Below are 27,493 nucleotides of genomic sequence, written 5' to 3' on the forward strand. Positions count from 1 at the left end.
TCCTTTGGAGTCAGCGGCAGCTGAGGTCACTTCAGGCCACTCACATCCCGGGCAGCCTCAATGCTACAGCGGACGTGCTGTCGCGGCAGGCGACCCTCAGCGGAGAGTGGAGAATCCACCCCAGCTGATTTGAAGTCGATTCGGCAAAGCACAGGTAGACCTGTTCACTTCCCAGGCGGCTGTCCCCCTCCACCTTGAAGGTATATGTAGCCGCTATAGCGGCCCACCATGACGCAGTGGATGGTAAGTCCCTAGGGAAGCACGACTTGATCATCGGGTTCCTCAGAGGCCCCGGAGGCTGAATCCTCCCAGGCCACACCTCTTCCCCTCATGGGATCTCTCCGCAGTCCTCCTGGGCCTTCGCGGAGCCCCCTTAGAGCCGCTAGAGTCAGTCGAGTTGAAAGCCCTCTCCTTGAAGACGGCCCTCCTGATTGCGCTCACCTCCATCAAGAGGGTTGGGGACCTGCAAGCATTTTCTGTCAGCGACACTTGCCTGGAGTTCGGTCCGGCAGATTCTCACATGATCCTGAGACCCCGGCCGGACTATGTGCCCAAGGTTCCCACGACCCCCTTCAGGGATCAGGTGGTGAGCCTGCAAGTGCTGCCCCGGGAGGAGGCAGACCTAACTCTGTCGTTGCTGTGTCCGGTGCGTGCTTTGCTCACCTACTTGGATCGCACTCAGAGCTTTAGACGCTCTGAGCAGCTCTTTGTCTGCTTCAGCGGACAGCGGAAAGGGAACACTGTCTCCAAACAGAGGCTTGCCCACTGGATCGTGGATGCCATCGCTCTGGCATACCAGTCCCAGGCCATGCCCGCCCCTTTGGGAATATGAGCACACTCTACTAGGAGCGTGACATCCTCGTGGGCACTGGCCCATGGCACCTCTCTAGCAGACATCTGCAGAGCAGCAGGCTGGGCTACACTCAATACCTTTGCGAGATTTTACAATCTCCAGGTTGAGCCGGTTTTGTCCCGTGTTTTGTCAGGTACGAACAGGTAGAGTTTTGTAATACGGAACAATTGGCCGGGTGTATCACTTGTGTATAGCACCTTTCCCCTTCCCTGAGGCGAAAGCGTGCGCTTTTACCCCCAGTCGAGTTCACGAAGTCGTGGACCCTGGATGTCCTTCCTCCCCAGCCCCGTGGCTCACAAATTCGGTGGAGGAGTTCGCAGCCAGACCCACTACGGGTACTAATATGCCCTGTACTGGGATAGGTGCTCCACAGGTGCCAATTACTCAGGTAACCCCCTGTGATGTATTTTCCGCGGTATGATCTCCCTGTCAGCAGACCCACGTCTCCCTTGGGCAGGGCCCTCTCTGCCCCTGGCCGCCGTGTTTGTGGAGCTCCTCCCCTTCGAGGCATGACCTACCACCACGCCCATGTCATATTGCCACATGTTGACCTCCCCTTTGGGCAGGATGGGGTCTCTGCGGGGTCTTTTCCCCCTGAAAGAATAGGAATGGAAAATAACACCTTCCCCGATGCGTATAATAGCTTTAGATGGCCCAAGCCGGATCTAATACTCTGTGGAGAGAAAACAGAGAGAAAAGGCCACGGCTGGCATGGCCTACTCCCATGCTAGTTACTTTGCTTCCCCCCCTCAGGGATGTGGGGAACTTCATGACGTCTTTTTGGAGCATTGGGGGAGGTTACATGCAGACTGATGCACCTGCTATTACGCACGCAGCAGTTTGCTTGCACCTGCATCAGCAGTTCACGTAACACGGTTCACCTGTTGTGGCGTTTTTCTATAGGGACACAACGTCGAGTGAGTGACAGAAGGGGAACGTCTTGGTTACTGTCGTAACCTCCATTCCCTGATGGAGGGAACGAGACGTTGTGTCCCTCTTGCCACAATGCCATACTAGCCGCTGAAATGGCCGGACCTTGTCTCGGCTCCTCAGCAAACAACCTGAATGAGGGTGGGCATTCCTTCTCCTTTTATACCCGTATGTCCGGGGGAGTTGCATGCAAATTCCACTCGCCAATTCTCATTGGCCCTTTCTCAAAAGAATAGAGGGCTCTCAAGAGCGACCCCTAGTGTCACTACATCGACACAATGTCTCGTTCCCTCCATCAGGGAACGGAGGTTACGACAGTAACCAAGACGTTTTCTTGCATTATCCAATTTTTTTAACAAGCAGATTTGTGGTAGTTATCAGTGTATTGGTGTGCATGGACAGTAAACACACACACAGTGTGTATGCAGCATCTTGCAAACATTGGTAACTGGATGTCTTGTAGAAATACCCTATTCATAGTCATATTTGTTATCAGTGGTTAATTTGTTCTAGAACCAAAGGTGTTCATTTATAGGGGGTTACAGAGCAGGATTCTGCTGGCCGTGCTTACTAAACATGGCAGCCAACAGGAAGGGGTGACCTGCCTTGTGTAGAATAAAAAAAGTCTAGGCCACTAGTTGGCCTGGTGGAATAAATGCTCAAAAGAAAGTTTCAAGTCAAATAAAAAACATTTTAAAAAAATTATAAAAGGGAAAATAGGAAACTTTAGAATCTATTTTGACAATTTTGGAAACAGTTAGTAGCCTTGTGGTAAAATATTTAACACATTCAGGTCTCAGTTTGAAGGGGTTGGGTGGATCTAAAGGGGTGGACCACCATACACAGACCACAACAGTTGTTACTTGTAACAAGATCATTTTAATAGAGGAACAAACTCATCCTAAAATCACAAGACACCAAGTTACTAACCGTGCAACAAAATCAACATCACTGTAAATAAAACCAAGCAAACAGTCAATCAGTGCAGCCATATTATTCATACCCCAGTCCATGCTGGGAAGAGAGTGTGAAGTGGACTGAACCATGTAAACATTTTTCATGTAAACATTTTTATTCCATTTTAATCCTACTTCCTTAAATTCAAACTTGAATTGCAATTCTACACCGAATTTGCTACCTCAATTCAAATTCAGGAATTTAATTGGCATTCTCAATTATTTGTAAGAACAGCAGCCAGACAAACACAGGTGTAACCGGGGAATTTCACTCTTTTTAGGTATTCTGAATGAAGTCTTGACACACCAATATTAGGGTCTGACTTTTTGTTCGTCGAGGGGGTACTGGTGTTACAGCGAACAGGAGCGGATCTGCTCAGATCTGCATTGGCTAAGACTCCAATCAGGCTATTCGCAAAATAGCTTTCCGGTGGGTCTCCAGTTCCTTAAGGGGGTCAGACCCCCCGAGACCCCCCTGGTTTTAGGGTTTTAAGGTTTGTTGACATTACATCGTAATGGCAACAAAGCTGTAAAATTGGCTATAACTTTACACAGATGTGGTTAGTAAGTGATTTTATCACAGTACAATCATGTTAACACGCATATTGTTTACGTCTTGTGTCAATACTTTTGAAACAGTGATTATTTTAACATTCAAAAATTGGCCCCATTCACTTCCATTGTAAGCGTCTCACTATAACCTCGATTTTTGCTTTTTTTAAAGAAAAGGAGGGACGAGTCGAAATGAATTTTTGTGGTAATAAATATTATGCCACAAATGCTGTCGATTGAGCTTAACTTGGATTGAACCTGGAATATTCCTTTAAGAAAATCATTGTACAACAGCATCTTTTTTATTGTAGTGCAGATAAAAAAGAGACTGTACTATGGTAATGAGAATCATCATTGAAAACAACGATAAAAGTAAAATGTCCTGGGGCCTGGGTAGCTAAGCGAGTATTGACGCTGACTACCACCCCTGCAGTCACGAGTTCGAAACCAGGGTGTGCCGAGTGACTCCAGCCAGGTCTCCTAAGCAACCAAATTGGCCTGGTTGCTAAGGAGGGTAGAGTCACATGGGGTAACCTCCTCGTGGTCGCAATTAGTGGTTCTCACTCTCAATGGGGCGTGTAGTAAATTGTGCGTGGATTGCAGAGAGTAGCATGAGCCTCCACATGCTGTGAGTCTCTGCAGTGTCATGCACAATGAGCCACGTGATAAGATGTGCGGATTGACTGTCTCAGAAGCGGAGGCGACTGAGACTTGTCCTCCACCACCCGGATTGAGGTGAGTAACCGCGCCACCACGAGGACCTACTAAGTAGTGGGAATTGAGCATTCCAAATTGGGGATAAACATTTTTTTTAAAATGTCCTGACATGTTAGGGTAATGAGAATTGGGAGGTAAAATGGTTTATTTTACTATGTTCATGTTACTGTGTATTTTAAATAGGTAATTACGGAGTAATATTAATAAACTACATGTATTTACTAGGTAATTATTTTGTAGAGCTGCTTGTTTTTACATATTGTTATTGTTGTAGTAATTAATAATGGTAACGTAATATGTGTAATACAGACACTGTAAAATTAAGTGTAATCAAATGTGCTTAAGTGTCCTGATAATACAGTATCTAACAATGCAACAAACAAACAACAAATTATTTATGGTCCTAAATAAAGGCTTTTTTTTTAATGCAAAATAATTGAATATTATTCCTATTGATTTTGGGATTGTATGACCAGGATTTCTATTATTATTATTATTATTATTATTATTATTATTATTATTATTATTTAGTTTGTTTGTTTGTTTTTTGACGAGTTTCGTGAGAATCACCCCTTTATATATTTAACAAGCCACACACACACACACACACACACACACACACTGGCCTCTGCACTTGAATCTGTCAGTATTAGTCTGAAACATAAAGACAGAAGACGAAGATGCAAGATGACACGCTCCTCTCCATTACTAACCTATCCTATATTTAAAAACTATACCTAAAAACTGTGTATTTGGTTGAAAACTTTAAATGTAAAAGATAAAGTACAATGTATCCCTATATAGCAAGCTGATCGAGAACACAAAACATTTCAGTTCTCAAATGCTGATATCATGATTGCAGAAATAACTGAAAGAGGCGTCATGGTCCGCGGTGGTTCCGTGTCGTTGGGCATCACACATGTGAATGACAGCTCCGGGCTGAACCATCCCCCACCGGCGGAGAAAGCGCGAGCACATCGCTGCGTACATCGTGATCCGGTGGATGCTGAGGGGTCACCTTCTATCACTGCCAAAGAGGAAACCGCACCGCGGTGACACGTCATTTTCGGTAGGAAACAATAATACTTTCATGATATAACATGCTGATGAACACTGTTGTTTCGGACAGATCAGAACTGCGTTTCATTGCTTGCGGGGGAAATGCCGCTGTTCGCTCATCTTGAATATTCGGGGTTTATTTGCGGTTTATTTCGTGCACCTTATGACACGACATCATGTTAAACTCCGATGTTTCCATACGAAGAAAATATAACAAATATCGAGCGATTCGGTCGCCGATACGCGACGCGTCGTTACTTCTTGTTGTAATTTAAATATTATTTTCCGGTTATTCCTCCACCAAGTATACAGCAGATATGTTTGAAATGAAAACGTCAGTGTCGTAATAGAAATATCAGATTAAACAGCGTAAATGAATCATTTTAAGCGGAAGACCAGAGCAAGGCCATTCAGTGGGATCACGATTGACGCCTGCTGTTATTTTAAACACTATAAACATGATAGCCGCAATGCTGTGTGTGTTTTGTTCGATTTATATACCGTTTTTCTTCAAGAGAGCACTCGAGATTGACTGGTTGTATTTGTTTACTCTAACGTAGATCTCGAGGAGTGATAAACAAACCAACTGACATCGCCAAGAGTACATCTGGAAATAACGCTAGAAAAATCAATCTGCGTGTGCCGATTTTACCGAGCGCCCGATTAAAAGGCATCGAGCACGTTTAAGCCCCGTGAGGGAAATAATACGACTGAGATCCGATGAAGGCATCCCGACTGCTCGTTACGTAACACTTCTGCGAAAATATCAACCATTCGTGACAGAAACTGCTCCAGATGAGATGACATGATATGAATTACTTTATGTTTTCATTCTTCAGTATAATAATTTATGGGTTTTTTTTTTCTCGACGGCATGCCCCTTGAATCAAACGTTTTACGTCCATAAGAAATAAAAAAAAACCTTGTTTTCACACATGACCCTTATCAATGACACCTGCTTTCACTCATTGATCCAAGTGAGGGCATACATCTACACAAGACTTTGATGGACTTGCGTCCTACAGTGCATGTTTATACAGATCATCTTTTTGCAGCCAATCATATGATTTCATTCTTTCAGATGGCCAAATGAGGTCTATCAGGCAATATGGGCTCTTTCTTCATCTTAAAGACAAGGAAAGGAATAAAGGGTGGAATCCACATGTTTAAAGTGTGATATGCAAGAGTGTAGATGTGCGAACTGACCCATGCTACACAAACACTGCTTCAGAGATTGTAGTTTATACATAATACACAAATAAGAAGTCATGACAAATTTACCATGACATTTACCATGTTTTTAACCATATCATCGGCTCATTTAAAAAAAATATTCCAGGTCCGATACAAGTTAAGCTTAATCGACAGCATTTGTGGCATAATGTTGATTAACAAAAAAAATTATTTTAGTTCGTCCCTCATTTTCTTTAAAAAATAAATAAAATAAAAGCAAAGATGGAGGTTACAGTGAGACACTTACCATTTTTAGAGGGTTTAAAGGCAGAAATGTGAAGCTTATAATTTTATAAAAGCACCTACATGAATTCTTCTGTTAAAACTCATGTATTATTTGAGCTATAAAGTTTCTTTAATCGATTATTATAGTAATTTTAGGGTTTATGTCACCATGGCAATGACGTTGTAAAATTTGATATAACTTAACTTTACATGCAAAGGGTAAGCAAGCGATTTTATCACACTAAAATCATGTTAACAAACATAATATTTATGTCTTTTGGCTATACTTTTGAAAAAGTTAGTATTTTAACGTTTACGGATTGGCCCCATTAGTTCACCCAAAAATGAAAATTCTCTCATCATTTACTCACCCTCATGCCATCCCAGATGTGTATGACTTTCTGTCTTCTGCTGAACACAAATTAAGATTTTTTTAGAAGAATATTTCAGCTCTGTAGGTCCATACAATGCAAGTGAATGGGTGTCAAAATTTTGAAGCTCCAAAATCCTCATAAGGGCAACATAAAAGTACTCCAGACGACTCTGGTGGTTAAATCTATATCTTCAGAAGCTAAATGATAGATGTGGGTGAGAAACAGATCAATATTTAAGTCCTTTTTTCTTCACTTTCTCCTTCTTCTGTTTTTGGTGGTTCACATTCTTTGTGCATATCGGCCCCTACTGGGCAGGGAGGAGAATTTATGACCGAAAATGACTTAAATATTGTTCTGTTTCTCACCCACACTGATCATATCGTGTCTGAACACATGGATTTAACCACTGGAGTCGTATGGATTACTTTCATACTGCCTTTATGCAGAGTTTGGAGCTTCACAATTTTGGCACCCATTCACTTGTATTGTATGGACCTACAGAGCTGAAATATTCTTCTAAAAATCTTCATTAGTGTTCAGCAGAATAAAGAAAGTCATACACATCTGGGATGATATGAGGGTGAGTAAATGATGAGAGAATTTTCATTTTTGGGTGAACTGTCCCTTTAACTTTCATTGTAAGTGTCTCACTGTAACCCAGATTTGTGCTTTTTTTAAAGAAAAGGAGGGATTAGTTGAACTTATTTTTTGTTGTAATCAGCATTACACCACAAATGCTGTCGATTGAGCTGAACTTGAATTTAACCCAGAATATTCCATTAAATCTTGAATTGTAGGAATCTGGAATCTATGTAATTGTTGGATCAAAGATTGATGTGGTTGTCAAATGCTAAACTTGAAGAGTGAATGAGTATCTTTGTATTTATGCTGATAGAAGGAGCTCTTGAATTTCTGTCATTTGTCACTGTTGGTCAGCCATATTTACTACATATTTGAAGTTATCTGGCAGTGTGTGGTCTTTATATGTTGCCTGGATAAATGTCCATTTGCTTTGCTGGGTCTGTTGGATGGCTGTTCTGCTTATATGGGTGTTTTTCAGTTTGCTGTGGTGCTGGTAGCTGTCCAGGGTGCTGAAGTCAGATGTGTCCTCTTTGTATGAAAGAGCTTTAAAATCTATCTATCTATCTATCTATCTATCTATCTATCTATCTATCTATCTATCTATCTATCTATCACCTGTCTGTCTGTCTGTCTGTCTGTCTGTCTGTCTGTATGTCTGTCTGTCGTTCATCTGAAAAGAATGTTGAAACATTGCAAAGTAAACATTTTTATATTTTGCATCTGCATTTTGTTTTAAAATGTCCATAACAAAACACAGGAGGGCACAGTGGAAATAAGCAGTTTTCATTTAGCATTTAATTATGTTTTGTGTTCTGTTGGAAGATAATTCCACAACTGAAAAATAAATGTCATTACAAAGAGTTGATGTCAACTCAGGCATTCATGTGGGCAGAGAAATCAAGATCATAAAAGCAAACAATGACTGAATAGGTCTGAGATTTAATCTTCTCTCACTCAGTTTCTTTAATCATTCTTGTAAGGATGGACTAATGAGCTAATGTATACAGAGAGAAGGAGCTAGTGAAGGGTGTAAAGGTTTCAGTATAGTCTGAGACAACAAGGACATTTTATAGCTCATCTCCTCTCATCGCAGGAGAAAAAAAAAAGAGTCAAAGGCAAAAAAGATGCTTTACATGAGCACTTGCGTTTGAACTGGTTGAACATGCATAATGTGCGTTCTTGCATTACTGTGGTGTTAACAAACCTCAGTACTCAAAGGGGGCGATAGAGTTACCTTCAAAGGTCTGTGCCATTAAACTGGGTGTTTTAATATTCAGGTAAGCTGCCATAAATATTTTGACTTTAGCTTACTTTCTCAGTAATATTTTCTTTAAATTGTTGCTCTGCCATGATGGTAGTTGACTTGAAAGAGAAAACTTACCGTAGAAGTGGAAAATTCACACTAATCGCCCTATAGCACCCCTTGTGGCCATGTTGAGAATGCAATACATGGTATGAATTGCGGGCATACACATTTTGGAAAGCATCAACGCACAAAATTCAATGTCTGTGTTCACGTACTTGCGTATAGTAAGATTCATTCTTAAGAAATGAGGTGGGAGAAATATCTGCAGGGCAGATGATACGAGTTTCTTAGACTGTCATGCAGTGTCACCTTAGAGCTGCACCACAAACTTGTTAGAGCTTCAGTACCTCTGGAGTAACCCGAGGTTAAGTGTCTTGCTCAAGGGCATAATATCTCAACTCTTTTAGGGATTGAGTCAGTAACTTTCTGGTTTCCCGCCCTGTGCTTTAAAGTGACAGTTCACCCAAAAATGAAAATTTTCTCACCCTCATGCCATCCCAGATGTGTATGACTTTCTTTCTTCTATAGAACACAAACTGAGATTTTTAGAAAAATATCTCAGCTCTGTTGATTCATATAGTACAAGTGAATGGTGAACAGAAATCTGAAGCTCCAAAAAGGAGATAAAATCACAATAAAAGTAATCCATAAGACTCCAGTGGTTAAATGCATATCTTCTGCAAGTGATCCAGTTGGTTTTGGGTGAGAACAAACCAAAATATAATTCCTTTTTAACTGTACATCTTGCCATTGCAGTTTCAAGGCAACATCATGATTTCAAGCTCTATTACACTTTCTAGTAAAGGCAGACCGATATATCAGTTTTACCAGTCAAGTGTAGTACTGGGATTTTGGTTGAACAATAAACTGCATCTGGTATTGTATTTATATTTTACTCTTGCAGCATCTATGACTGTGCCTGACTCTGAAAGGAAAGAGACATTTTTTAACATTTTATAAATTGGGGGCCTGGGAGTATTGACGCTGACTACCACCTCTGGAGTTGCGAGTTTGAATCCAGGGCCTGTCGAGTGACTCCAGCCAGGTCTCCTAAGCAACCAAATTGGCCCGGTTGCTAGGGAGGGTAGAGTCACATGGGGTAACCTCCTCATGGTCGCTATAATGTGTGGTTCTCGCTCTCGGTGGGGCACGTGGTGAGTTGTGCGTGGATGCCGCGGAGAATAGTGTGGGCCTTCACTACCTCTGTGGTAACGCGCTCAACAAGCCACGTGATAAGATGCGTGGATTGATGGTCTCAGATGCGGAGGCAACTGAGATTCGTCCTCCGCCACCCGGATTGAGGCGAGTCACTACACCACCACGAGGACTTAGAGCACATTGGGAACTGGGCATTCCAAATTGGGGAGAAAAGGATAGAGAAAAAACATTCTATAAATCAATTTTAAAAACTGTTTTTTTTCTTTCTTTTTTTTTCAGTTAATGAATGCCAAAACCAAATTGTTCTTCTGCAGCAACTCGTGTTATCATATTCCAAAAATAACTTTTCCCGCATTATCATATTGCTAAACAACTCTCTGTAGAGTTGATTGACAGAAGCGTCATTCTAACAGATCTCTCTGTGGGGTGTTTGGAAATCAGATTTCTCCTCAGGTGCAGAAGTTAGAGCTACTTATCTTTCAACACCAGCAATATTCACATCTCTTACGTTGTGAGGAAATTACTATTTTAGACACAGACTCAAACATTAATCTTAAACGTGGACTCCTGTCTGGCAGCGGTTCCTCTACTGTGTAATAATGGATGAAATCCGACTCTAGCTTTTTCTAATACCACACAAAGCATTTGAAAATGGCAGTTAAAGATATTAAATGTGTTTTATCAATAATCAGATACCTAAATGTAAATAGTACAGCGTAGCCTTGGCTTGCTCAGCAAAACCTTGAAAAACAAATTCAGCTACTACATGGCTCTATCATTTAGTAGTTTCCTGAGAATTATACCACACTTGAGATTAAAAATACAACTCAAGTAAGAAGAGAAGGCTCTGTTGTGGCTCTATAAATGTGAAATGACCTGTGTATTTTTGTAATAAGGCGTGGACTGATCAACAAATTACAAAAAAAGAAAAGCTTTCCGAAGTTGTTTCTTACGAAGTACTTTATGCATCATAGAGACATTTAAGCAATTTCACAAGAGTAAGAGAGCTGTTCAACTGACAACCAGACAAAAAGCCACAGGCAGTTCTATAAACAAGAAGTTTACATCATTAACTTACATTTTAGACACAATATGCTCAGTAATTTTGTCTGTTTTTACCCTGCTAGGGAAAACTGTGGGTAAACAGTGAATCTTACAAGTGCAGTTACATTAAATATCAGTCTTCTACTTCATCTCAAAGAATCATGTTCGGCTACTATACCTACATTTTTACTAAATGTAGCTTGTTGTACATTTCGCTGTACTTTCCTGGTGAAACAAACACTTGAGGCACTACAACAACGATGACTTTCACCCTGTTCCTCACACAATCTTACACAATCTTATGACATCTAAACACTTTTAGTAAAGCGGATGACTTGTAAGGCAATACATTCTAACGTTTGCATTACATAACCAACTACATTTACAAGCTTGCTCAATAGTGAGCAAACCGCACAGCAGCTCAACTGTTAGAGCGTTGCACTTGCGATGTAAAGGACCAGAGCACGAGAGTCGACATGTGAGCCAAAAGTGTCATAGAAGCACCATAAAATGACATGGTTGCTTCAGCAATTGTGTCTTTCATCTCACATTTGCTTTTTCTGACACTGTCGTTTAGGTTTAGGTTTAAGGTTTAGGGTAGGGAGGTCGGTTTTGTTGATTTAAAAGTTGAAAGAGCAGTCTTAGAAACACTGCTTGTCCAATTAGATTAGAGAACCGGAACTAACTGTTGTATTAATGATGTTTTAGCATGTGCCCTTTGTTAGCTGACACTGACACAAATACAGATAAGCCATTTAGCCTTTGAACTACTCCAAGACTAGCTGCCATTCCACAACTGATCTGAAGCAGGATGCTTCAATGAATTAACATAATTGATTAGTGTATGCATAAAGTTACTGTTTAGCCAAACAAAACACACATACACACACACACACACACACACATGTTGGTGCGGCTATCCTTATGAGGACTCTCCATAGACATAATGATTTTTATACTGTACGAGCTATAGATTCTATCCCCTAACCCTAACCCTACCCCTAAACCTAACCCTCACAGAAAACTTGCTGCATTTTTACATTTTCAATAAAACATTGTTTAGTATGTTTTTTAAGCAATTTGAATTATGGGAACACTAGAAATGTCCTCATAAACCACATTTATAGCATAATACCCTTGTAATTACCAGTAAACCACCCAAACCCACCCACCCACACACACACACACACAAAACACACACACACAAAACACACAACACACACAAACACACACACAACACACACACACACAAACACACACACATTCAAACACACACAAATTACACACACAAACACACACACATACAAGATGTTTTGCTAGAGACAACATTGGGCTAAGAATTGAATTGAATAGGAATGGCTTTAACTGGAACAATATATTAATGACTGGTTAATGCCTATTTAATGACTTGAGTTAATTGGATACAGACACTCACTAGTCAACTAAGCCAGTTAATCTTATTAATCTTGTGGTTTGTAAGTGCAAAAACAGTGCTGGCTGGAGCAAAGTCCTTGATGCAGCATGCATGTAGAAAGTTCAGGAAAGATGCACTTTTATATCTTTATTAAGAAAACTGGTTTCTGAAGTTTTCAGGCTGAAATGGCAATGTTTGAGTGGTAATGTATCTTTGGCTCTACTGTAAGCAGCTGTTCACTGCAGTAGCTCCTGTGTTGTGTTAGTCTTTAGTTGTTTTCATTTATGCAAGAAAAAGTCTTTATAATGTTTTTAAAAGTTGTTCAAACACACAGGGGCAAATTCGCTCGCCACTTTTGCGCGTGGTATTTTAGCGCAAAAGCCTGCATCTTATTCATTTACCACCCCACAATCTAGTTTAAGCAGGTGCAATCATCACTGAAATATCGTGTCTTGAGTATTTAAATTAAGTCATTGTCATTCCGTGCAAACACGCCTCCTTTCTATGCAAATTAGGCTCATTATAGATTGCACTTCATTCAGAAAACTGTCCTATTCGCTCTGAGCAATAAACATTGACTATTAGCACCTGAGGAAAGCAGGCAGTAAACTGAATTTTAATAAAATAGAGATGCTTGTGTATACTGTATTTTCTATTGATCATGGCCCTAGAAATTCATCAAATAATGATCAAGTAATGGAGAAGAGCGTTATAACCTCCATATATCCAGATGTGCATTATAGTCAGGTGCACTTTCGGTATGTTAAAGAGATGATTCAAGTGTCTGGGTGTTCATGGTGGTGTGCTGCATCCTCTGCAGTATAGGGCTAAGAATTGGCTTGTAAGACCATAATTGCAGCGTGCAAATCCGGTTTTGCCAATGGGGACTTCTCTCACCTTATTATGGTTGTAACTCAAGCAGTGATAGTTATGAGTGGTGGCCAGCCACTCACCACTACTAGTTGACAGACAAGTTATAATAGATTGTGGCGGTCACAAACACAGCAATATGATAACAGACATGGTTGCCGCATGTAGAAAATTAAACTGATGGGACTTGAAAAGAGGGGAAACATTATGACTACATATTGAAATGATTCATGGCAGACATAAAAATCAGAGAGGTTATAGCCTTGACCTGTTTCTAACATTAGAACTGGAGCTGATGCTTAGAAAAGCAGTTGCAGATGCTGATTAGAAGTGGTAAGTTCTGCTGAAAAAATGTTTTAAAAGGGAAACTGCTAGTTCAGTTATACTGCAGATGTTGGTTAGGTATTACAAGTCATGGACTATAATAAAAGTGTTTAGGTTTTATAAGATAGTAGTGTTATCAAAAGTACCGGTACTTCGTTACCAAGTCGATACAAAAATAAAAAAGATATAACGATACCAGTGTTTCTGCAGTACTGGTAGTACCGTGCACTCAATTCGGTATCGGCGTGCTTTCTGATATACAGATGACTGCTTTCAAATGCTCACACGCTTAGTTGAGCGCATGTTCTGTGACTTCTTTTACACTGAAATGGACAATTAATCAAATAAAAATTATGAAATGTCCTAGTGTGATTATTAAACTGCAAATTGATGCAATGTAATTGAATAAATATACAGTGTACATGTACTACATTGTACATTGCGCACTGTGCTTATTACAGTAGATGACAGATGAGAGCACACATTCACTATGACACGAGCAGCGCCTGCAGACAGTATTAAATGGCAGAATTTTGCACTTAATGATAAGAGAGCCAAATAACCAGCGTCTTATCTTGAAACTACTGGCATCAAAACACAGATCCAGAAGAGCCTTCATGTCAATATAAACGTTTGTTTAAAAAAATAAAAGCTTGATGCTTGAAATTTTCACTCCAATTATGCTGCCTTCATGTGCTATCGGAATTATCCAACTTCCCACTTCTGAAGGGGTAATTATGAGCGCGTCGTGTTCACGTGCTTTATTGTCAGAAAGAACGGAAAACATGGACGACGCCAGGTTAATTCATGCATATTTATTGAGGAACTTATCACTCAGTAACACCATAACACATATTACTCAGTTAGCTTGCTGACGATAATGGAATTTTGGTCAAATACAAGCTATTTTCACGGTGTAAAAATGTACAACATGCATAGAATGGTTGCTGATATACATAAATGAATATGACCAAAACAGCAAGCGCTAACAATTAGCTGTATTTAGAAAAATGAACAAAACCTGTCATTCACTTCAGAAACTATACTCTCCTCCTCCATGTTTAAAGTTTAGGACTCCTCCCATCTCGGAAACGTGGGTATCAGAATTATCTCAGAGTTACCCAGTCGTAATTACGACTTGCGGGGTTGTTCACGTGCAACTTCCGAGTGGGTAACTCGTATTTACGATAATTCCGATAGCACGTGAAGGCAGCATTAGAACAGATGGGGAAGTAAATCTTTACGCTTTTAAGAGCCCTTCCAAAACAAACTGTTACCAAAACAAGATGTACTATAATGTAATGAAATAATTTCAATTTAATTGTTTCTTGGAAAAAAAACATTACTTATTTAGAAAACACTCTTACATTTGAATGGCTGTCAATGGGGAAACATGCTTTTTGCCATCACGGGGTGTTGTTCTAGCATCTACCAGCAGGTGCTAACAGTGACCTGCTAACCAGCTAATACCTGACCTCCTGATATGCTACTTATCAACAACTTGAAGTTGTTAGAGTATCGTCTTGTTAGCTTAACCACATGCTAATGTTGAAACAGAGGATGGACCACTTGTATAAAATGAATGAGAGAAATTGAAACACCCAATGTAGAAGAGCTAATCACCGGTTTGATAAAGACTTCACCTGTCAATCCACTCGAGAAAACAGATGCACATTAGCTGGATCAGCCTAAAAATATAGTGTTGTTTAGCATGATCTGAGCTAAAGAAGCACAATTCATGATACCATGTTGTCAGATTTTACTGCTGGTTTGAAATATGTTCTTTGATCATAATCTTGACCAACTGTTAAGTAGATTGGAGCTGCACTTTCATAGTACTATAGATAACTATAGATAAGGAGTAAATTGCATTGAACCAAAAGCACATTAGTCATTCACGACTGGAACAAGTCTAATTATCCTTTATTAAAATTTGTGTGGCTACAATTCTACTAAGAGACTTCAGCACTGCGGAGTGTTTAAGCATATAAATGTTTCTCCAAAAATTACAATAAATTATATCTATCATATTCTGAACTGCTGAGCATGACTTTTTATCAAGCTATAAAAAAAATTAATTAAAAAAAAGACAACAACACAAACCTAAAAAATATTTATGAGTTTCAGTAACGCTCGTGTGGCATTGTAATGTGTGGTCATCACTCACTTTTACTCATAATTCATCCGGCCACTTTTCTTGTTGAACGAGATTGATGAACTGAACAAACAACATGCAGCTCCACCTCTCAGTCAGCTGGTCAGCAGATCCTCATTCATGATGAATGATCCATTTGATTTAAGTGTATCAGTACATTCAGCTCATTCATGAACAAGATGACCAACTTCAATGTTCACGTTCACTGTGTCCAACCAATGATATGCTCCTTCACAGCACGCTCTTGAATGCTATTGGCTCGCGCTAAAGTGAGACTTTAAAAGCAACACAAATGGAATTTGCATGTCTACAAACGTTCGAAGACACTTTAAAAATAGAGTGTAAACACCATAACCGTTTTCACCAGAAATGGCAGGTCTTATTTTTTCTATATTTTGTCAAATGCAGGGCTTAATTCTTGTGAAGACAGAAAAAAGTTAAGAAAAGCCTAATAATATCATACACTGTGCATCAAAGCACAACATTTCCAACCATAATCCATGTTATTTTAACTGTACGTCTTCAATCATTTTTACACATTCATAAATTGTGGATTCTGTTTTGTGCACACCTGTAAACCTGTCTAAGTGCATTTCACCCCTTTCTCTTGTTTGATTACTGAACGAATGACATGCCTCCTTTCGTTCAGTCGGTCAGCAGATCTTCTTTCACGAATGAGATGAACAAGTCATTCATTTCGTTCACGAATGTGTATACCAGTACATTTAGTTAATTCATAAACAAGATGTCTCATTTCGTTCAGACTCTAATGTTTCCGTAAAAGGGTGTATTCGATGAGCGGGTCAAACTAATTATATGCTCCTCCACAGCCCGCCCTCGAATGCTATTGGCTCGTGCTATAGTCAGTCTTTACAGGCATGAAAATCCTCCAATGCTAAGCAGTCTCATGCTTCAAAATAGAGCTCATTGGCTTCGAAAGGGAAAGACGTCAGTGAACAAGAAATATGAGTCAGTGTATGGAGGTGAACAAGATAAATTTGTTCACTTAAAATATTCATTCAAAAAGACCAATTCGTTCTAAGCGTATGGAGAGCATCTAAAATCAGTCACATATTGGTTCCATTCAGAATGCTGTTCATGTAGACAGCTGCCCATACAGGCACTAGACAGTAATTCACTAGGTTTAAAGATGCTGCCTACATATTCCTTAACCTGTTTCGCAGATGTGAGTTACATATGTGTGCCATTGTACCATTTAATGCTTGGGTAGTTCATTATTTATGCTAAATGAGATCAAACAGCAGTATGTTACTGACTATTTTGACCAGTGCTGTTTCAGTGCTTTGATTGGATGAGCTTAAATGAGTGACAACTTTCTCCATGAATCTGGATACAGACAGAAGTTGTGACATAGGATAGTTGCTTGATATTGGACATAGTCATTTTTATGAGCTCTTTATGTAATGTTGCTTGAAAGGTTTTTGGAGCATGCCCAAACTGAAGGGATGAGTTTGCTGGATTTAATAAAGGCACCTGGTTCAAGGAATAATGTGAACATCTGTTCAACAAACTTCTGCTTGTTCTTTATTTTGTGTAAATAAAGCATTGCTGTGTGTCAGACATTTTTTTAGGTGACATGCACCTAATGTATGTATTCGTTAATTAAATGAATTTTTGGCATAAATTGATTACCACAAAAATTTATTTCAAGTCGTCCCTTCTTTTCTTTAGAAAATGCAAAAATGGAGGTTACAGTAAGGCACTTACAATGGAATTGAATGGAGCCCATTTTTGAGGCAGAAATGTGAAGTTCATAATTTTATAAAAGCGCTTACATTAATTCTTCTGTTAAAACTCATGTGTTATTTTAGCTGTTCAATTGTTTAAATTGACATTTTTACAGTAATTTTAGGGTTTTAGGCAAAGGCGTAGGCAGGGAATTACTTTTGGGTGGGCCTCAATAAAAATAGGTGGGCAAATTTCTTGTCTAAATATTTTTTTACCAATTTGTCCTTAACAATAGAGAAGAGGTGCATTCAAACAGCTCTTTCACACTTTCAGAAATCAGAATTTTTGCATTTTTGGAACAATTTTATAAATATATATTTGAAGTCAAAGAATAATCTCTTGTATTCTGGGTGGGCCTTTGTCTATTTTGGTGGGCCCATGCCCATCCCGGCCCACCCTGGCCCACCCTTGGCAATGCCTCTGGTTTTAGGGTTTGTTGACATTACATCGTCATGACAATGCAGTTGTAAAATTGGATATAACTTTAAACACAAAAGGTTAGTAAGTGATTTTATCATGTTTACTTGCATATTGTTTATGTTTTGTGGATATACTTTTGAAAAAGTAAGTATTTTAACATTCAAAAAACGTTAATCCAAATTTTTGGTTCTTTAAAAGAAAAGGAGGGATGAGTTGATTTTCGTGGTAATTAACATTATGCAATAAATGCTGTCGAATGAAAGAACTTGTATTGTACCCGGAAAATTCCAATAAAGGTGAAGTGTGTAATTTTTTATTTATATTTATTATTAGCTTAAAGTTGCTGTAAGCGATTTTAGAGTTCTGAAGTGTTCACTTGACTGAGCCGCTGAATTAGCCATGCCCCTTCATTCCAAAACCCCGCCCTCCAAAGATGATTTTGAGACCAAAACCGAGCAAAAGAGCAGCATTGTTTGTTTCTGTGGCTGTCAAATTCAACAGTAGCACAATAGCGCCCTCAACTGACAAACATTTTTTGCATACCTTTCCATGAAAAAAATCGCTTATTGTGCCTTTATTCGTTGTTGATATTATTATTAAGTGAAAACAAAACCTTCAATATCTTCATATATAAAGAAATGCTGAAAATCTTGTGTTTTATTGTTTGAAATTAGAATGTGGCGCAACAGACGATTAAGGTCTTGTGCGCCCCCTTGAGGAAGTCATTTTGTTTCTCATTGGAAACAGTTATTAGCTGACAGCATTTGCCACCCAATAGTTCCTGCCCGAGCTGAGCGTGATTACGTAATGCTGTTTTAATCAGCTGTTGTTCTGGCAAACAGATGTGATGTTGATAACCGTGCAGTGTTGCCAGAGGATGTCACTCTCTCTCTCTGTCTCTCTCTGTGTTGTTGTTGTTTGGGTGATTAATCTGTTAATGGCCGTTCTTCCTCTACCACTATTACATCTGATCCCTTGCACCCCCATTCACAAGACATGTCACAGCCTATCAGGCTGCATGTGCTGCGAGCTGTATCTGAGGCAGCGCTGTCTCCTAGCAACTCCTTGCATGCTGTAAGCTCATGTATGAGCAGTGGCATCTCTGATCTGCTTATATAATGGACTGAAGCCAGAACTCACCTGTGCGATCTGTGTCTCTCTCTCTCTCTCCGCTTGCTACACCTCACTAATATCATCACATTTTCTTTCCGTTCTCTTGGTCAGAAAGTATTTTAAAACTGAACAAATTACTAACACACCACCTTTAAACCGTTTGCAATATTTTGTGCTTTACAGTCATCATTTATATAACTGTTTGATGCATAAAATATGTGATAAAATGCATTTTGCATGCAATAAGTCAATGCATGCATTATGGTTCCACCTGTTTATCTTCAAATGCCCTTTGTACATTTACACTTAGCATTTACATTAATATTCTGAGCCAATGTTTTCTTTACAAAGAGACTTAACAATAGCAAAACCCGGTAAGTGTTCAGTATCTTCTAGTTCCTTATGAAGACAGTTCATCTCTGTAATGTCATCTTTAAAGACTAAGCAAACTCTCAAACACAGTTCCTGCAGGTAGATGGTTGTGATAAATTTAGAAGCAGTCTGTTAAATCTACTTACTATAATAGGTTTACATGTATGTGTGGCAGTTTTCATTCGCCAGGCAATTGTTTACCCCATCACCAAGTGCGTTCTCAAAGGAATGCCATCCTAGTAACCTCTATACAACAAGTAGTTTCTTTACTCGTTACTTCTTGTCACAAATGTTGAGTTGTGGCCCTCATATGGGTAGCACAAGTTCAAATCGTACTGCGTTGTATTTTGAATTGTACTCAGACACATTTCTGAACGCAATAATGCGTGATGTGATGTCACGCTTACGTAGCTTGAGTCTTTAGTGTTCATGTATTTGCGTAGAGTACATTTTGTGCCTTAACCGCTTTGGATAAAAGCATTTGCTAAATGCATAAATGTAAACAAAGTTAAGATAGACGTGACATCTGTCAGTAAGCAAAACCAATGTGTTCAATACTGAAGCGTGACAAATTAGGTATCTCACAAGAATGATTCTGCAACAGGCTGAATCTATGGCATTCATATCGCATGCGTTTCATTACATTATTCAGTTGTCAATGTGATGATGTCACTGATAATTGTGACTCGGATCGTCTCTCTCTCCTCCTGTCTGTGTTGATTCATGTCATCAGGAACACTTTATCCAGAGGTCACCCCTAGTGACCCCAGACCCGGCAAGGCTTCACTCCTGGAGCTTCATATTATTTTTTAAGGCTGCTCGTAGGTTTTATTAAACAGTAACACTGGCTTTCTAAATTATTTCAGAAAATGTGCATGTGATGTGTATGAAACATTTCAGACAATAGACCTCTTTAACCATCTTGTTATAACGTTTATATTACAGCAGTTGATTAAAATTCATCTTCTTCATCTCAATTTTCCAATCTTGTCTCATAGAATCACATTACTATACTTACATTTTTGCAAATGGATTTTTACGAACGTTGAAATGAACACTAGAGGTGCTACAACAACAATGACCTTTATTCACTTTCACACAAATCATGAGTAAAACAGCAGATTATCAGTTCATAAACAACACATAGATGCACCACAAAATGACGTGATTTCTTCCGCATTCATGTTTTTCATCTCACATTTGCTTTATATGACACTATCGGTTAGGTTTAGGTTTAGGATAGGGAGGTCGGTTTTGTTGATTTAAAACTCGATAGAGCATAAACCTTAAAAAAACCTCATCTGTTTGGGAGAACATTTAACTCCCTTTTAGCAACACACAGTGGATATTTCAACTCAGAACTGCGTGTAATGAACCACGTAATATCATTTTGCAAAAATGTCACCACAGTCATCTCGAACCATTTAACATACAAATTCCATTCAAACCTTGTGTTCTAGATGACTTCTATGTCGAACCTGTTTGAATATTCTGTTTATGTTTCATGAAGTTAAAAGTGAAAACGTGACAAAAAGACTCCTGTTTACAACTTAATGAACTCTGTGCTTTTCTTTTTCTCAGGGCTTTAACTCAATATATAGTTGGTCTGTGAGTGAAACAATATTTGTTGTATTCGACTTGAGTCATTTACGATCTCTGTGATGTTTTGACCGTATGGTTGACAGTATGGTGTACAGTCAATAATCATATTCATAAGTTATGAAAACGAATCACTTCTAATTTGTCATTAAAAAGCAACTGTTAAGAGTTTGTTATATTCTCTATATGCTTTGTGAAGTCTAGCTTCTAAACTTTAAAATGACACCCATTTTGTGTTGGCCAAATGAGTAGTTATTAATTCATTCATTATTCTTATTTAAGTGACTCAAGAGCAAGCATACGAAATGCTAACAGCATTTTCTGTGCATGGCAGACAACATAAATAGGGTGATACAACGTATTAATAAAAATATGGGCCTAAATCTCTATTTTTGCATATACTGTACATTGATGAACTTGTTTTAATGCCACAATAATTTATTAAATACATTCGAATCCACAAATTACATAGCTTTTTTATTTATTTTTTTTATTTATGAAATGTATAATTATTTCAGAAAGGAAGGCATTTTCTCTCAATACAATATAATTTTGGCTGTATACTCGCAGAATGACACAGACACACCAATGCGGAACTATAAATGCAAACCACTACGGAGACTACAGTGTAGAATGTCATATCTATATTATATCTATACAATATCTATTTTTAGTTTCTGTAAACTTTATACTTTGTAAGACAATGTAGATTAAATATGGGAAATCTTCCTTTGACTTACCTAAAACTATAACACTGTTCTTTTACTGCCTTGCAAGCACTAATATTTCCTTCAGAAAATACAAATCTAGTTTCTGGTACTTTCCTGTTAACCTATAAATTTGTCAGATGTTTTAATATTTGGTAACACTTTACATTAATGCTCCCGTTTATAAAGGGGTTTATTAATTACTAATAAGTCATTTACAATTGCATTATAAATTACTGATATATGTTTATAGCAACCTGCATAAAAAGGGTGACTTTCATGCAATACTTACCAAATAGTGAGACATTTTACCTTACATGTTATGCTTAAAAACAGTCATTCAACATTAGTAACCTATGAAAATGTACCCTAATGTAAAGAGGATACATATGGACACCTGTCCATAAAGTTCAGTATGTTTTAATGGACATCAGGCTTTATTATATGGTATACTGTATGCTGTGAATGAGCATGAAGAGCTGAGAAGTGTTTTTGCAGAGGACTTTAGGTAACTAGGACTAGTTAAGTTGGGACAGCACTCGGAGTAGCACCATTCTTTTCACATAAACCTGACAAGGAAATGACAATGAAGTAGGGCATTTTATGTTTTTTGTTTTTCCTAAATACAAATATGAATAAGTGCATTTATTAAATATTTAAAACATGAAAGCTAAAATGCTCATTATTTGGCAAGCATTGCGAGAAGTTGCTCTTTGAATTCATGTTGTTATAACTACATATCAGTGCTTTGTAATGTATAGGTAAATTAATTATTACTCATTATTACACGACTCTCTGGAATACTCGATTCTGATTGGTCAATGGCGCCACCTAGCTGTCTGATATTTTTCAGTAACAACCGCACATCCACATATAGGGCTGAAACTATTAGTCGACAACATTGACAATAAAATATTGTCGACATAAATTTCCATTGTCAAATAGTCGTTTGATCTGATTTATCGTAATATGAGATCATATGAAACTCTAATGATGACGCGTGAGAACAGCACTGCAGTTCACGCCTGACTGAGGAGAGGAAGAATTACACAGATCACAGATGCACTCTAAACTTTCCAAACAGCTTCAGGTGATGTAGATCGCAAAGTATGAGGTCATTATAATGCAAAAATACAAAATAAGTAAATACAGAAGCACTCTCGTTGTGGAATAAGTGGAGCTGGAGAAAAACTTGCGTGTCGAGCGTCTTTAAATGAAACACCCCGGCGTTACATCTTCAATGCAGTTATATTTAATGCGAACAGAAAGGTGAGAGAGGGTAGTCTTCGCCCCATTATACACTGCAACAAAATACATTTTTGATTTGTTTTTGTTTTTGCTTGTTTTCCAATATAAATATCTGAAACTCCTTTACTTTAGCAGCTATACTGCAGAAGAAGAATTTTATCTGAGAATGTTGAATATAATATTAAAAATACAAATATTTAAAAATATCTAAAAATCCTTTAAAAAGATGCATTCACCTGAGAAGCAGCATATAAGATATTTAGACTTGCTTTTAGAGAATAGGTCTTGAATATAAATATATTTTGTCTTTACTGCACTCACAGAAGTAGAACCAAGTGAAAAAATACACTTATATACAAAATACACTTATATTTAAGATACAATCTCTTAAAGGAAGTCTAAATATCTTATATGTTACTTCTCAAGTAAATGTCTCTTGTTTTAAGGATTGTTTTAAATATTTTTTAATGGAAATCAAGACAAAAACTCTTGATAACAATAGAATTTTTTTGCAGTGAATTTTTTACTGAGTTAAACTTATTAAAAGTATTTTTTTCCCTTTAATTCAGTGAATGTCATTTAGAGGTATTTTTAAAAGATGATTTTGTCCTCTTTATTGTTAGTAAGCACGTTTAATATAACCTTTTAAGTCGGGGCACAAGTTGAATAATCGGTTAAGAGCTAATGATTAATCGTTGCAATAATCGCCGAATAGTCAAATAATCGTTCTAATAATCGTTAGATTAATCGATTATCAAAATAATCGTTAGCTGCAGCCCTATCCACGTATCAGACCGCTCATCCGGGTACTGCGAGTCATCATTCCTGCTTCTTGGATCACTGTGCAATCTCCACAAGTAAGCTAATTAAATAATTTCAACTCAAATCAATGTTTCATTTGCATTTATTTATAGTCTTGTAATAGGCTGGACAATGAGGAGTCAGATGGTCAGTTGCACAGAGTAAACACAAATGAGTCAAGACATTACAGTAATGAATATAAACACAAAATGACATAATCCCTCCTTTTAATCTCACTATAATAGTCTGTTTTTGCTGGATGACATAAATCATGAATTAGGGCATTTTATGTTTTTGATTAATACAAGTATGAATAAGTACATTTATTAAGCATCTATATATATTGCATGAAGTCACCCTTTTAATTCATGTTGTTATAACTGCATATCGGTGGTTTATAATGCATTTGTAAATGACTTTGTCATTAATGAACCCTTTTATGAATCCTTAACTAAGGGAACATTAATCTAAAGTGTTACCAAGTATTTTGTTGTTTAGGAAATATCACTGAACACGTTCTCTGCTGTCACACTATAGTGTCAGTAAAAGTATTGTGGTGTATTCTGAATATAGCCACAAAATCTTTCAGGTTTAGTGGACTACATGAAAATGTGGACATCTTTGCTAGAATCAATAAATGTGAAATGATCATGAGTTTTGTGTTCTCAGAAATAACCATTGCTGAAACCTTACAACACATAACCCATTACAACCTCTCACATTTGATATCGTTTGAAATGTTTCAGAGGTTTTTTTTTTAGGTCTAATGGCTGTATTCATATTGTTTTTTCCCTAATGCATATATGATGATGTTTATAGTACTGCTTTTACATAGTGAAATCAGAAGAGAATGTTATAATTGTCATTTCAGCTCTGAGTTTTGCTGAAGGTAAATGCCTGGGTTTGTTTGTACTGATGATGAAAGTGTAATTTGTACTGTTGGCCCATACTGGGACTCATTTCTCATATCCCATATGCAGTGCTACATGGTTTTGTGTTTATATGGTGTTTTTCATTATCACCTTCACTGGTGGGGTGTGACTGGTTGTGCAGGTTGAATTTCATTTAATAATGAGGGGTTTGGCAAATGTGCAGATTTTTCCTCACCAGAGCAACCCAGCAGCTTTCCATCACAATGTTCCGCAGTATACTAGTTTGTACTATCTCACCCTCTCCCAGTGCACTTCCCCATAGCCATTCTTCTTTTCTACAGATTTGTTTGGAATAGCATATTCTACTCTTACAAATTCTGCAGTATATAGTGTTTATACTGTTCTGCTCAGTATGTGAACTTTCAGTATGCATGGAATACCTTGATTGTTTACGACATCTGCAGACAAGTACAGTAGCTTTACAGTGGAGCACACGGCAGGGAATACTGTATCCGAGAATACAAGGTGCTCAACTTGACCTTCCATTGTGACAAATGAACCGGACATAACATCAGCCATATTTTTAACATCCCAATTTTGACTCATTATTGAATCAGACTGCCAACAGTTCCAAAAAAGTGCCAAAAGACTTTTTATTTTTCATGAAATTGGGTTAAATTGCAAAAAACACACACAAAAAAAAACACTGCAAAACAATTAGTTTGTCTGGTTTTCTAGCAAAAATACCTAAGCTTCTGTAAAACTTGGTGGAACAATCCTAAAGTATGGATGCTTAAACTAGTGATATTAGGAGTATTTTAATTGAATCAAACAATGAAAATGAATGCATATCATAAGCTTTGAAGTGAAAAACAAATAGAATTATACTAGCAAATAGTTAGGAAAGGATAGGAACTATTTCTTCTTCTGCACAGAAATGCTGAAAGACACAAGCAGTCACAAACAAACAACATCTGGAATTAATTCTCACTAAATAATGACAAATCTAAACATGACATTTATGGTATTCTAATGGGTTTGTGTGACGTTTGTTACATAAGTTGTTAAAACACTGATGTTGTTCGAATTTGTTAATAAATGATACACTTATGAAAATTTACCATGGTTTTACTATAGTAATATTGTAATAACCATGATTAATTTTGTGGTTACTAGAGTTTTACTTCAAATACCATGATTAAACTATGATTACTGAAGTAAAACAATGGTTAATTTTGTGTGTCAACAAAACATTCAAATAATTTCCTGTTTAGGTCTATAAATGTAAAATAATAATAATAATAATAATAATAATAATAATATATAATATATATATATATATATATATATATATATATATATATATATATATATATATTAAAAATAATATAAAAAAATAAAAATAAAAAATAGCTTTAAAAAATGTTTTAAATTAACAATTTTATTTTTAAGATTTCAAAAAAAGAAAACAATCAAATTAAAAGAGGTGATCTGGTGTGGCCTTCATTGTACTTGTTATCAGATTGTAAAGAAAATAAACTGTATCACCCATTGCATTAAAACAAGATACATTTACTTAAAAAACTAAAATACATCTTATTTTCAGTTTGTTTGTTTTTAGCATAAACCTCTCTAAATGTTGTTACATTTCTCTGAAATCAAGACTTAGCATCTCATGTAATTCTGCTTCTCAATTAATCTATCTTGTTTTAGGGGTGTTTTTCACTGGAATAAAGTAAATAAAACATAAAAGTTACTCAGTAAAGGGAGGAAGAATAATTTTTGCAGTGTACATGATAACTGGACACCACATGATGAGATCTTCTGATAACAGTGTAGCATGTTTGAAATGTTTATCATGGAATAATGCGTACTGTATCACTTAATACATTTGTATAAAATAGTAGTCAGTATAATATACAGTGTTCAGTAATAAGCTAGTATTCTACTCCAAACACAGTGTATTTCTCTGCCTCGTTGCTTTCTTTGTCTCTCGCTCCTCCCCGTAACCCTTTACCTCATGCGGTCTAAGCCACTCAAGTGGAACACTGCAGGATAATCCCACATGAGCTTCAGACACTATCAACACCAAGACTGCACAAGAATCCAGTACAGAGCATGATCAAATAAAGGAAATAATAGCCAGAAATCACCAGCTGGAGCAGTACTGTGATATTTGGATCATTTTATTCTTAAAAAGTCACATTATTTGTTTGTGAATGGGTCCGCCGTTGGTAAGTTCACAGGGGGTTTTATCAAAACAAAGTGCAAGATTTATGAGATGAAGAATTTGTACGTTGTGATCGTAATGTCTTGGGTCTTTTGCAGTTTGGAATAGATAGATTGTTGATTTATCTGTTGTGCACAACCACCAAAACTGCAGACTATGTTGTTTGCAATGTATAATGGGGTCTAAAAGTGAAAATGCGTATGTTTTGAAGCATTCTTTCTTTTTGAATACTGATTTTTCATGACAAATTATGTCATCGGCATAACTATTTGAGTGAAAAGTTGCATTGAAAAACGTATTTGTATTTAAGATGGCCCTCTTTTGCTTTAATGGACTCCTTTTGCTAGCATAGACTCCCAAAAACATGTTTAAAACCTGATGAACTGTGTTATCTCTGGAAGATTTGACAATGTTCCATCACTGAAAGCAAGGAAACCTGACTTTTTGTAACATGATCTATATCACAATTTTGCTCATTTGATTAGTTCCCAATGAATAGTGTAGGATCTTCTTCTTTATTTTACCTTATAACATTTTTATTGTGTAGAGTATTTAAAAATCGTAAAACTTTTCTAGCAGGGTCATTGAAAACCTGGAAAATCAGGGAATGTTTAAATTGTGATTTCCCGG

The 27,493-nt window shown here is 37.6% G+C and overlaps 1 protein-coding gene and 1 long non-coding RNA gene across 3 annotated transcripts in view; one reads left to right on the forward strand and one right to left on the reverse strand.

Annotated features, from left to right (window-relative positions):
* The window catches only part of LOC127418969 (uncharacterized), a 983,530-nt gene that overhangs the window by 50,619 nt on the left and 905,418 nt on the right, over positions 1-27,493 (reverse strand). The gene's annotated exons all lie outside the window — the stretch shown is intronic.
* The window catches only part of pacsin1a (protein kinase C and casein kinase substrate in neurons 1a), a 56,215-nt gene continuing 33,612 nt past the window's right edge, over positions 4,891-27,493 (forward strand). Inside the window, exon 1 of one of the 2 annotated variants that reach the window (XM_051659851.1) lies at positions 4,891-5,077. The gene's annotated coding sequence lies outside the window, so the exon portion shown is untranslated. Of the gene's footprint in view, positions 5,078-26,720; positions 26,868-27,493 lie in introns of those variants that run through there. The other variant, XM_051659852.1, reaches the window with a different exon arrangement.

This window comes from Myxocyprinus asiaticus, chromosome 28 (assembly GCF_019703515.2).
Source record: "Myxocyprinus asiaticus isolate MX2 ecotype Aquarium Trade chromosome 28, UBuf_Myxa_2, whole genome shotgun sequence".
Classification (NCBI taxonomy): domain Eukaryota; kingdom Metazoa; phylum Chordata; class Actinopteri; order Cypriniformes; family Catostomidae; genus Myxocyprinus; species Myxocyprinus asiaticus.